The sequence below is a fragment of the Oryctolagus cuniculus genome, chromosome 2 (genome assembly GCF_964237555.1).
Source record: "Oryctolagus cuniculus chromosome 2, mOryCun1.1, whole genome shotgun sequence".
NCBI lineage: Eukaryota > Metazoa > Chordata > Mammalia > Lagomorpha > Leporidae > Oryctolagus > Oryctolagus cuniculus.
In genome coordinates this window covers 55574800-55587038 of record NC_091433.1, presented here as the reverse complement: position 1 = coordinate 55587038, position 12239 = coordinate 55574800, and the positions used below count along the sequence as shown (strand labels likewise).

The following is a 12239-nucleotide window of genomic DNA, read 5'->3' as shown; positions in this document are numbered from 1 at the left end:
ATCAAGATACCAAAGACATTCTTCGCAGATCTAGAAAAAATGATGCTGAAATTCATATGGAGGCACAAGAGACCTCGAATAGCTAAAGCAATCTTGTACAACAAAAACAAAGCCGGAGGCATCACAATACCAGACTTCAGGACATACTACAGGGCAGTTGTAATCAAAACAGCATGGTACTGGTACAGAAACAGATGGATAGACCAATGGAACAGAATTGAAACACCAGAAATCAATCCAAACATCTACAGCCAACTTATATTTGACCAAGGATCTAAAACCAATTCCTGGAGAAAGGACAGTCTATTCAATAAATGGTGCTGGGAAAACTGGATTTCCATGTGCAGAAGCATGAAGCAAGACCCCTACCTTACACCTTACACAAAAATCCACTCAACGTGGATTAAAGACCTAAATCTACGTTCTGACACCATTAAGTTATTAGAGAACATTGGAGAAACCCTTCAAGATATTGGCACAGGCAAAGAATTTCTGGAAAAGACCCGGGAGGCACAGGCAGTCAAAGCCAAAATCAACTATTGGGATTGCATCAAATTGAGAAGTTTCTGTACTGCAAAAGAAACAGTCAGGAGAGTGAAGAGACAACCAACAGAATGGGAAAAAATATTTGCAAACTATGCAACAGATAAAGGGTTAATAACCAGAATCTACAAAGAGATCAAAAAACTCCACAAAAACAAAACCAACAACCCACTTAAGAGCTGGGCCAAGTACTTCAATAGACATTTTTCAAAAGAGGAAATCCAAATGGCCAACAGGCACATGAAAAAATGTTCAAGGTCACTAGCAATCAGGGAAATGCAAATCAAAAGCACAATGAGGTTTCACCTCACCCCGGTTAGAATGGCTCACATACAGAAATCTACCAACAACAGATGCTGGCGAGGATGTGGGGAAAAAGGGACACTAACCCACTGTTGGTGGGAATGCAAACTGGTCAAGCCACTATGGAAATCAGTCTGGAGATTCCTCAGAAACCTGAATATAACCCTACCGTTCGACCCAGCCATCCCACTCCTTGGAATTTACCCAAAGGAGTTTAAATTGATAAAGAAAAAAGCGGTCTGCACCCTAATGTTTATTGCAGCACAATTCACAATAGCCAAGACCTGGAACCAACCTAAATGCCCATCAATGGTAGACTGGATAAAGAAATTATGGGATATGTATTCTTTAGAATACTATACCGCAGTAAGAAACAACGAAATCCAGTCATTTGCAACAAAATGGAGGAATCTGGAACACATCATGCTGAGTGAATTAAGCCAGTCCCAAAGGGACAAATACCATATGTTCTCCCTGATCGGTGACAACTGACTGAACACCAAAAAGGAAACCTCCTGAAGTGAAATGGACACTTGGGAAATGGTGACTTGATCAGCATAGCCCTGACTGCTAATGGACAACTTAATATATTATCCCTCATAGTATTTGTGTTTTGTCTGTTCTACTTAATATGACTGGTTTAATTCTGTAATTATCACACAGTTATTCTTAAGTGTTGAAAATTAACTGAAATGTGATCCCTGTTAAACATAAAAGTGGGAATAAGAGAGGGAAGAGATGTATAATTTGGGGCATGCTCGGGCTGACTTGCCCCAAGTGGTAGAGTTGGAAACATACCAGGGGATTCCAATTCAATCCCATCAAGGTGGCATGTGCCAATGCCATCTCACTATTCCAAGTGATCAATTTCAGTTCACAATTGATCATAATGAAAGGACTAAGAGTTAAAGGGAGCACATAAACAAGTCTAGTATCTGCTAACACTAACCGATAGAATAAATAAAGGGGAGAGTGATCCAACATGGGAAGTGAGATACTCAGCAGACTCATAGAATGGCAGATGTCCTAAATAGCACTCTGGCCTCAGAATCAGCCCTAAAGGCACTCGGATCTGGCTGAAAAGCCCATGAGAGTATTTCAGGCATGGAAAGCCAAGGCACTCTGGCAAAAAGATCTCTGTGAGTGAGATCCCAGTGGAAAGAACAGGTCTTCAAAGAGGGAGGTGCCTTTCTCTGAAGGGAGGAGAGAACCTCCACTTTGACTATGACCTTGTCTAAACAAGATAAGAGTCGGAGAACTCAAGGGGCTTCCATAGCCTTGGAAACTCATGACTGGTGCATAGGGAGATTATTGATGCCATAAACAGGAGTGTCAATTTGTAAAGTCAACAACAGGAGTCACTGTGCACTTACTCCTCATGTAGGATCTCTGTCCTTAATGTGCTATACACTGAGGCTTAATGCTATAACGAGTACTCAAACAGTATATTTCACTTTGTGTTTCTATGGGGGTGCAAACGATTGAAATCTTTACTTAATGTACACTAAACTGATCTTCTGTAAAAAAAAAAAAAAAAAGAAATTATCAATTCCCAACTTGACTCTCACTGGGATTAAACATGACAATAGGTCTGATCTGATTTCATCATGATTTAAAAAAAAATCATCTATTATTTTTCACTTTATGTTTCTGTGTGGGAACAAACTGTTGAAATCCTTACTTAAGGTATACTAAGCTGATCTTCTGTATATTAAGATAATCGAAAATGAATCTTGATGTGAATGGAAGGGGAGAGGGAGTGGGAAAGGGGAGGGTTGTGGGTGGGAGGGACGGTATGGGGGGGAAAGCCATTGTAACCCATGAGTCGTACTTTGGAAATTTATATTCATTAAATAAAAGATAAAAAAAAAAAAAAAGGAAAAATCTTCCATGTTATGGATTGCAAGAATCAGTATCATCAAAATGTCCATATCACCGAAAGCAATTTACAGATTCAATGTGATACCAATCAAAATACCAATGACAATCTTCTCAGATCTAGAAAAAATGATGATAAAAAAACAATCTTAAACAACAAAAACAAAGCAAGAAGCATCACAATATCAGCTTTCAAGACATACTAGAGTAGTTTTAATCAAAATAGCCTGGTACTGGCAAAAAAACAGATGTGCAGGCCAGTGGAACAGAATAGAAACAACAGATATGAATATACACACTCTACAATCAACTTTTCTTTGAAAAAGGAGCTAAAATCAATCCCCAGAGGAAGGACAATGTCTTCAACAAAGGTGCTGAGATAACTGGATTTCTACATACAGAAGTATGAAACAAGATCCCTACCTTACACCTTATACAAAAATCCACACAATATGGATTAAAGAGCCAAATATATGACTTAACGCCATAAAATTAGTAGAGCACATTGGGTAAATCCTGCAAGACATCGGCATAGGCAAAGACTTCTTGGAAAAGACCCCAGAGGCACAGGAAATCAAAGACAAAATTGACAAATGGGATTACATCAAGCTGAGAAGCTTCTGCACTGCAAAAGAAACACTCAGCAAAGTAAAGAGGCAAGCAACAGAATGGGAGAAAATATTTGCAAACTATGCAACTGTTGAAGGATTAATATCCAGAATCTATAAAGAGCTAAAGAAATTCAATAACAGCAAAACAAATAATACAGTTAAGAAATGGGCAGAGGACTTAAACAGCTGTTTTTAAAAAGAGAAAATCCAAATGGCCAACAGACACTTGAGAAAATGCTCAGGATCATCAGTCATCAAGGAAATGCAAATCAAAACCACAATGAGGTTTCATCTTACCCCACTTAGAATGGCTTTCACTCAGAAATCAACAAACAACAAATGCTGGCATGGATATGGGAGGAAAAAGGTACCCTAATCCACTACTGGTGGGAATGTAACCTGGTACAGCCACTGTGGAAGACAGTATGGGGATACCTAAGAAATATGAATACAGACCTACCATATAATGCAGCCATCCCACTCGTGGGAATTTATCCAATCCAAAAGAAATCAGCATATGAAACAGTTATCTATATCCTTATATTCATTGCAGCTCAGTTCATGATAGCTAAGTTATGCAATCAACTCAGGTGTCCATCAAATGAACAATCGACAAAGAAATTTTTATATATATATATATATATATAAAATACTAAGCAATGGGAAAAAATGAAATCCTGTCCTTTGCAATGAAATGGATACAACCAGAAACCATTATACTTACTGAAATAAACCAGTCCCAAAAAGACAAATACCACATGTTTTCTCTGATTTGTGGTAACTAAGAGAGTACCTTAAAAGGTAATATAAGGAGTGAAATTGACACTTTGAGATACAATGATTCTGAACAGCACTTATCCTTAGCTTGATTGTTGAGGAACAGTATTTTTTTCTTCATATTATTTGTTGAACTCTTTACTTAGTGTATGTTAATCTTTATACTATAAAAAGTTAACTGAAAATAGATCTTTGTAAAAAATAAGAATGGAAACAAGCAAGGGAGGAGAAAGAAGGGTGCAAGTACGGGCTGGATAGAAGGTAGGATGGGAAGAATCATTACATTCCTAAATTTGTATATATGAAAGCATGAAGTTTGTATTCCTTAAATAAAATTTAAAAAATAATATATCTCCATTTGGACCAATCTGACTGAATAATGGTAATTAAAAAGTGAATAGAGCCGGCGCCGCGGCTCACTAGGCTAATCCTCCACCTAGCAGCGCTGACACACCGGGTTCTAGTCCCGGTCGGGGCGCCAGATTCTGTCTCGGTTGCCCCTCTTCCAGGCCAGCTCTCTGCTGTGGCCAGGGAGTGCAGTGGAGGATGGCCCAAGTGCTTGGGCCCTGCACCCCATGGGAGACCAGGAGAAGCACCTGGCTCCTGCCTTTGGATCAGCGCGGTGCACTGGCCGCAGCGCACCGGCTGCAGCGACCATTGGAGGGTGGACCAACGGCAAAGGAAGACCTTTCTTTCTGTCTCTGTCTCTCACTGTCCACTCTGCCTGTGAAAAAATTAAAAAAAATAATAAAAAAAAGTGAATGGAGTTAAATAAATTTGAATGACACACTGTTGAGGTAAATGAAATTGGCTTACATTTTTATCTAGTAAGTCCATTGTGATAGCAAATTTAACAATGTTTAGGTCAGATCTGGATTTAAAAACTAGCAATATCTGCCTTTTAATTCTTTCAAAAAAATTAAAATAGTTAATTTAGTAACTATTTAATTTTTAATACCACTGAAATTTAATATTAAAGTTCTCAATATATGAAATGCTAATTTAAAGAAACTTCTAACGTCTGAGTTTAGAAACTGCAATTTCAGAATGCAGGTTTTTTTTTTTTTTCATTCTTACTTGAAAGGCAGAGAGAGAGAGAGAGAGAGACAGAGAGACAGAGACACAAAGACAGAGTGAGTTCATTCTTCAATCTGTTGGTTCATTTCCCAAATCCCTACAACATCCATGGCTGAGACAGGATGAAGCCAGGAGCCCAGAACTCCATGTGGGTCTCCCACATGGGTGGCAGGGACGCAAGTACTTGAGTTACCACCTGTTGCCTCTCAGGATGCACTTCAGCAGAAACCCAGATCACAAGTAGAGTAGATGGGACTCAACTAGACACTCCAACATGGGATGCAAGCATCTCAATGCCCACCCAGAATATATTTTTATTCTCACTATTGGTGGTTACATAATTTCAATCAGGCTCTTTATTTAAGATCCTCTAATATTTATATTAACTATGAAATTTTGTTATTGTTTCTACTGGACGCTATCAATCCTCTCACAAGCAACTCAGTGTGAATAGTAATGCTTAAGCTAAAAAGAAACAAGATATCTAAGTCTAGGAACTTGCCTGAGCTGCCCTTTATGGAGTACATGCATTAAATTTCCTTCAAATCTCCATTAATATTCACACATACACCCTTTTCACTGACTGATACTGGATGTTGTTACTATTGCAAAAGGAACAAAATACTGAGAGAATTTTAGTTAAGTGTGATACTATCTTGTACTCCACTAAAAAAATTCAAATTTATTTTTCAGCTTGTCAGAAAACCTTTTTACATTTATTTAACTATAGTAGTAGTAAGTACAAAACCACAGACTCAACCCTCAAATTCCAACTAACCATCGAGTTCCAACAATCATTTCTAAGCCTCAGGGAATTGAGTAAGATTTTTTTTTTTCAAATATTAGAAACCATATTTTATTCACAAATAAAGTGACTTCTAATCAATAAAAAATGGCTGTGCTAAGATTTAACGATAAACCCAGGGTCTCTAATCTATCTTTATTATCATTTAAACTTCAAAGAAACTCTGCCAAGCCCAATGACAGAGTAAGGTAGTGAAATATGATCTGTCTTCCTACCCTGTCTCCAGAAGCTAGGAGGAAATTTAATGGAACGATTCAGTCAGAGAAATTAAAGTAAATACAAAATTAAATCAGAGAACTCTCAGGAGTTCAATGGCTTTGTGACTGTATCTTATAAACAACTGTCAGCACCCTTAGCATATTTTTCATTTAACTGACAGCATCACAAAAAGTACAATCTTCTGAAAAATTTTTTTAAAGATTTTATTTATTTGAAAGGCAGAGTTAAGAGAGCTGAAAGGCAAAGTTAGAGAGAGAGAGAGAGAGAGAGAGAGAGAGAGAGAGAATCTTCTATCTGCTGGTTTAATTACCAAATGGCTGTAAGGGCCAAGCTGAAGCCAAGAGCCAGGTACTCGATCCAGGTCCTCCCCATGGGTAGCAGGAGTCCAAGCACTTGGGCCACTTTCCATTGCTTTCCCAGGCACGTTAGCAGGGAAATGGATCAGAAGTGCAGCAGCTGAGATTCGAACTAGTGCTCATATGGGATATAAGCATTGCAGGTGGTAGTTCAACCCACTGTGCCACAATGCTGGCTCCAATAGGCATAATCCTCTATAGGCAAGGTTATACATTGATTAACCCACCCCCATTAATGTCTGGCATAGTAAAAGCAGGCTGCAGAATATTCATATCTGTATATTATTAAATCTGCACAGAAGTTAAATGTACTAAATTTCATCTTCCTGTGTGTCTCCAAGTGTATATGAATAAATACGGGTTTAGAAGTTTAAGGAAAATTATGAATGACAAAATCACCTACCATCACTTAGGCAAAGAAACACAAAATACCTGAATTTGGAGGCAATATAGTTATTAACTCTAATTTAAGTTAGAAGGTTATGCAAGGTAATTTTTTTTTTACTTTTGCAGCAAATTATTTGAAAAAGCACAAACTGAAATATGCTTTTGGGGTGGGTTTTTGTATAGTGGTTAAGATGCCACTTGGGATGCCAGCATTCCACAGTGGAGTACCTTGATTTGAGTCCTGGCTCCTGATTCCAGTCCAGCTACCTGCTAATGTATACTGGCAGGCAGCAAATGACTCAAAAAGTTGAGTCTCTGCCTCTCACAGACGCCCATATAGTTTCCAGCTCCTGGCTTTCACCTGGCCCTGCCATGGCTGTTTACGTTTGGGGAGTAAACCAGTGGAAGGAAGGAAGATCATTTGTGTCTCTCTCTCTGCCTTTCCAATTAAATTAATTAAAATGCTTTCATTTCAACCTTAGGTTTTAGTAGGTGTCAGTAGTGTATTATCGTTTCTCGGCCTTTTGGCTAAGATCAAGTGTAGCATTTGTTCTTATCAGTTTAGTGATGTATTATTTATTATGTGCAATGAAAGAATTTTTTGACTAAAGTAGGATGCATGATTTCCTATTTTGAACTTTAAGAGAAAAGTTATCCTCACTGACAAACTTGTCCCCACTATAAGCAAAGGCTACATTTGTAAGAAAAGCAATGGCTCAGGATTTGATCCATGGCCACAGAACTAACAAAACTAACAACATGAGGATCATGCTTACATCTTTATACGTCCTTTTTTTCCAGTGGCATTATTCCCTGGTTAACAGGGCTAATGTATATATTTTGTTTAATGTCCTCATGGTAGATGGATGAAAGATCTAAAAATGTGGCCAAATCATGAAAATCATATTTTCCAGTTAAATTTGTTAAACTATATACATTAATATACATGTATAGTAAGTAGGCACACAAGAAACCCAATTACTAAAACCATGAAACATGGTAACTACTGCAACCAGGAGGAACCCTTACAACTAAATCCCTGGAACATAGTTCCATCACAAAGTTGCCAAATAGAGGGGCCAAATACTGAGTGTTTACTAAATAACACAAGCTAGTGGGTGCTTTCCAGTGTTATTATCTCACAAAATATACTTGACAACTTAATTTTTATTCTTATTTTTTTAATTTATTTGACAGAGAGTTAGACAGTGAGAGAAAGACACAGAGAGAAAGGCCTTCCTTCCATTCGTTCACCCCCCCAAATGGCTGCTATGGCCAGAGCTACGCCGATCTGAAGCCAGGATCCAGGTGCCTCTTCCTGGTCTCCCACACGTGTGCAGGGGCCAAAGCACTTGGGCCATCCTCCACTGCACTCCCGGGCCATAGCAGAGAGCTGGACTGGAAGAGGAGCAACCGGGACTAGAACCCAGTGCCCAAAAGGGATGCTGGTGCCGCAGGCGGAGGATTAACCAAGTGAGCCATGGCGACAGCCCATATTTTTCTTTTTTTTTTTATTAGAAAGCTTTATTTAATAAAAATAAATTTCATAGGTATAGCTTTAGGAATATAGTGGTTCTTCCCCTAATACATGCCCTCCCACCCCTACTCCCGTCCCACCTCCTACTCCTCTCCCATCCCATTCTTCATTAAGATTCATTTTTAATTATATTTATATACAGAAGACTAACTCTATACTAAGTAAAGATTTCAACAGTTTCACCAACACAGACACACAAAGTATAAAGTACTCTTTAAAGACAAGTTTTACTGTTATCAAAATCAAAAGGTTGAAGTACTATCACAAAGTGTACCTTGAAAATTTTTTTTAAAAAATGAGCTTTGCATTTTTACTGTCTTACTTATTATTAAAGGACACAACACTTGAACTTTTGTTAAATCATTGACATTAAAGAATACAGAGTTTAGTGATCACGTGTCCACTTATATCTTACAAAAAAAAAAAAAGTAACATTGAGCTGTGTGTTTTTTCAGAAGCATCCTGATCTTTTCTGCAAGCCAGTGATTATTTGAGGTTTACCAATCTTACCTTACAGAGTAGAAAAGCCCCTATGTTAACTTAATAAGGTGACAAAGATGTATTAGTGAAGTGTGATGGTCAACATTTCACAATTGCATAGTGGAATAATCCATTTAAGCTTATCTAAAAGTTCTCAGTCAAAAATCAAAGGTGGTATCAAAAGTTACGAAGGATTCTTTTCAGTAATGATAAGAAACATGTTGATGTAATTCACTTAAGGAGAAAAACAGTTTCTTGCCAGAGTAGACCCTGGGAGACAGTGGTGATGGATCACGCAACTGGGTTCATGCCACCCATATGGGAGAGCTGGATTGGCCTCACCCCAATCTAGGGCCATTGCAGGCATCTGAGGAGTGAACCAGTGGATAGGAGCTCTCCTGAGTTCTGTTCTCCCTTTCAAAATAAATAAATAAATGCATAAACAAACAAACAAACAAATAATTTAAAATCATTTGACCAAAAGCAGGCATTTAACCTGGTGGTTAAAATGCCCATATCTCACACTGGACTGCCTTGGTTGATTCAATTCCTGGCTCTGGCACTTGACTTCAACTTCCAGCCAATGCAGACCCCAGTGAGCAACAATGACAGCACAAGTAATTGGGTTCTTGCCCACCTACATGGGAAACCTGAATTGCATTTCCAGCTCTTGGCTTTGGCCTGGTCCCAGCCCTAGCTACTATGGGCATTTAAGCAGTGAACCAGTAGATGGGAGCTCTCCTTGTCGCAAACAAAAAACTGAAGTTGATAAAAACAAGTAGATTTTATGTGCTATATACATATCAGTGTCTTAATATTTACTTAAACTGTTGTATTTTTGTAATTTATTTTTAAATTTCCTGACAATTGTATTTCAAAGATTGACAGGCCTTCAAAAATTACTAAGAAGTAAACACTATATAGTTATCAAATTATAATTTTTAAGACTTGTGCAAACAGGATCCTTTGATTGCAAGGTATAATACCTTAGAAAAACATGGATCTAGTCCTCTTATAGAACAAAGTGTGTTTATTCATATTTATCCATCACAGGTCAATTGTATTAAAGACTACTGTCTTATTGCTTGGCAAGTTCTACAAACATTGGCATAGAAATGATAACTTTTTTTCTTATCAGCTTCCAGTATAACTCTATTGAATGGTAACTGCTTAAGTCTGATAACCTCTTTATCAAAGTAGCTTCTAATAAACTCTTGCCTTTATGGGAAGCAGTTCCTGAGTGTGATAACTTGAACAGCACACAGAGTTGAGAGTCAGATATTTCAGTTTCAATTCCACAATAAAAACATTGTCTTGCAGGAGAAGGAAAAAAACCACCAGGAAGGAGGAGAATGTAAAAAGAAAAATTGTATTTTTTTCTTGTTTAGATTAAGGATCTTGACTAACAAATATTAAGAATACATCAAAACTCCAAATTAGGAGTTTTCTATTTATCATCTACTCAAAAGTACTAATAAATATATATATTTTTCTCAGATACAAGGAGACATCTAAATGTTTTCAGAGAAGTGAAAATAAAAGATAAGTTGACTTTGGTACAAACATTTTTTTTTGAAATACACTCAGATTTTTATAGCATGCATTTTCCTGAACTTCTGGGAGCCATCTCATATAATTATATCTACTTGCCCAAAGTGGGTTTTTCATCCTGAAGTGAGCAAGTATGTTAAAAGTGAAAAACAACTGTAGTCTCAAGTTTTAGTTTCCATTCCACAATTATTTAAAATTTAGCTCATGTATTCAGAACTAAAAAAATCTATTTTTGATGAAATGATCATTATCTATTTAATGCCCTATAATACACAAACAGAAGGAAAGACACAAAGAACTCTGAAGCACTAAAGTCATGTGCTATTGTCTTTGTTCTCTTGTACTGGTAAATCCAATAGATTCATGTAAAAATATCTTTAATCATTTTATTATAGGAAATCACCAAACCTAAATATGCTATTACATTCTAGCAAAAGAAAAAGTATCACAGCTTATGAGAAAGAAAAATCAGTCAAGTACATCAGAAGACAAGGCCAACCAGCACTGGAAGGAATCTCTGTGTGACCTGGAGCCAATCAAGCCTTGTTCTCACTCTCTCTTTTTAATATTTTCATCTTCTTTTTAAAAATTCATTATTCTCATTTAAAATTTGTGTAACTTATTAATCTATTCTTTGAACCAGCTTTTGGTTTTAATAATCTTTTTTATTGGTTGCTTGCCACAGAATATTGGTTTTTATTTTTTAAAGATTTATTTATTTATTTATTTGAAAGAGCTACAGAGAAAAAGAGAAACAGAGAGACAGAGAGAGGTCTTCCATCCACTAGTTTACTCCTCAAATGGCCACAATGGCCTAAGATAGGCTGATCCAAAGCCAAGAGCTCCCTATGGGTCTCCCACATGGGTGCAGGGGACAAAGGACTTGGGCCATCTTCTGCTGCATTCCTAGGCACATTAGCAGGGAGTGGGACTGGAAGCAGAACAACTAGGATTTGAACCAGCAGCCATATGGGATGTTGACACAACAGGAGATGGCTTTACCCACTACATCACAATGCTGCCACCCCCCGCCCCACCATGATCCCTCTGGATCTCACTCTGAAATTTTCCATTTGTGAGAAGAGAGTTAGTCTAGATATTCCAAACTGAAGCCTCTTTCAAGCTGGTAGCCATATAACCACCCTGATTACTGGCAAAAATAAGGTTAACATTTTGGACATTTAAAATGCTTTTTAAAAGCCTAGTAGTTATTTGTGGGACCCTATGGATATCATCACTTTATTTACCAGGACTTTTTTTTTTTTTTTGACAGGCAGAGTGGACAGTGAGAGAGAGAGACAGAGAGAAAGGTCTTCCTTTGCCGTTGCTTCACCCTCCAATGGCCGCCGCGGCCGGCGCGCTGCAGCCGGCACACCGCGCTGATCCGATGGCAGGAGCCAGGAGCCAAGTGCTTTTCCTGGTCTCCAATGGGGTGCAGGGCCCAAGGACTTGGGCCATCCTCCACTGCACTCCCGGGCCACAGCAGAGAGCTGACCTGGAAGAGGGGCAACCGGGACAGAATCCGGCGCCTCAACCGGGACTAGAACCCGGTGTGCCGGTGCCGCTAGGCGGAGGATTAGCCTAGTGAGCCGCGGCGCCGGCCTACCAGGACTTCTTAATCATTGAAACCTCCATAGACTTAAAGTGATTTTTAATAAAACAGGTATAGATTATAGAACTATGAAAAATTTAACATAAAATTCACTTGTTTTAAA

The 12239-nt window shown here is 38.1% G+C and overlaps 1 protein-coding gene and 1 pseudogene across 2 annotated transcripts in view; one reads left to right on the top strand and one right to left on the bottom strand.

Moving 5' to 3' along the window:
- The window catches only part of GALNT7 (polypeptide N-acetylgalactosaminyltransferase 7), a 182027-nt gene that overhangs the window by 109393 nt on the left and 60395 nt on the right, over positions 1 to 12239 (bottom strand). The gene's annotated exons all lie outside the window — the stretch shown is intronic.
- Positions 7465 to 7640, top strand: LOC127490485 (U2 spliceosomal RNA; annotated as a pseudogene).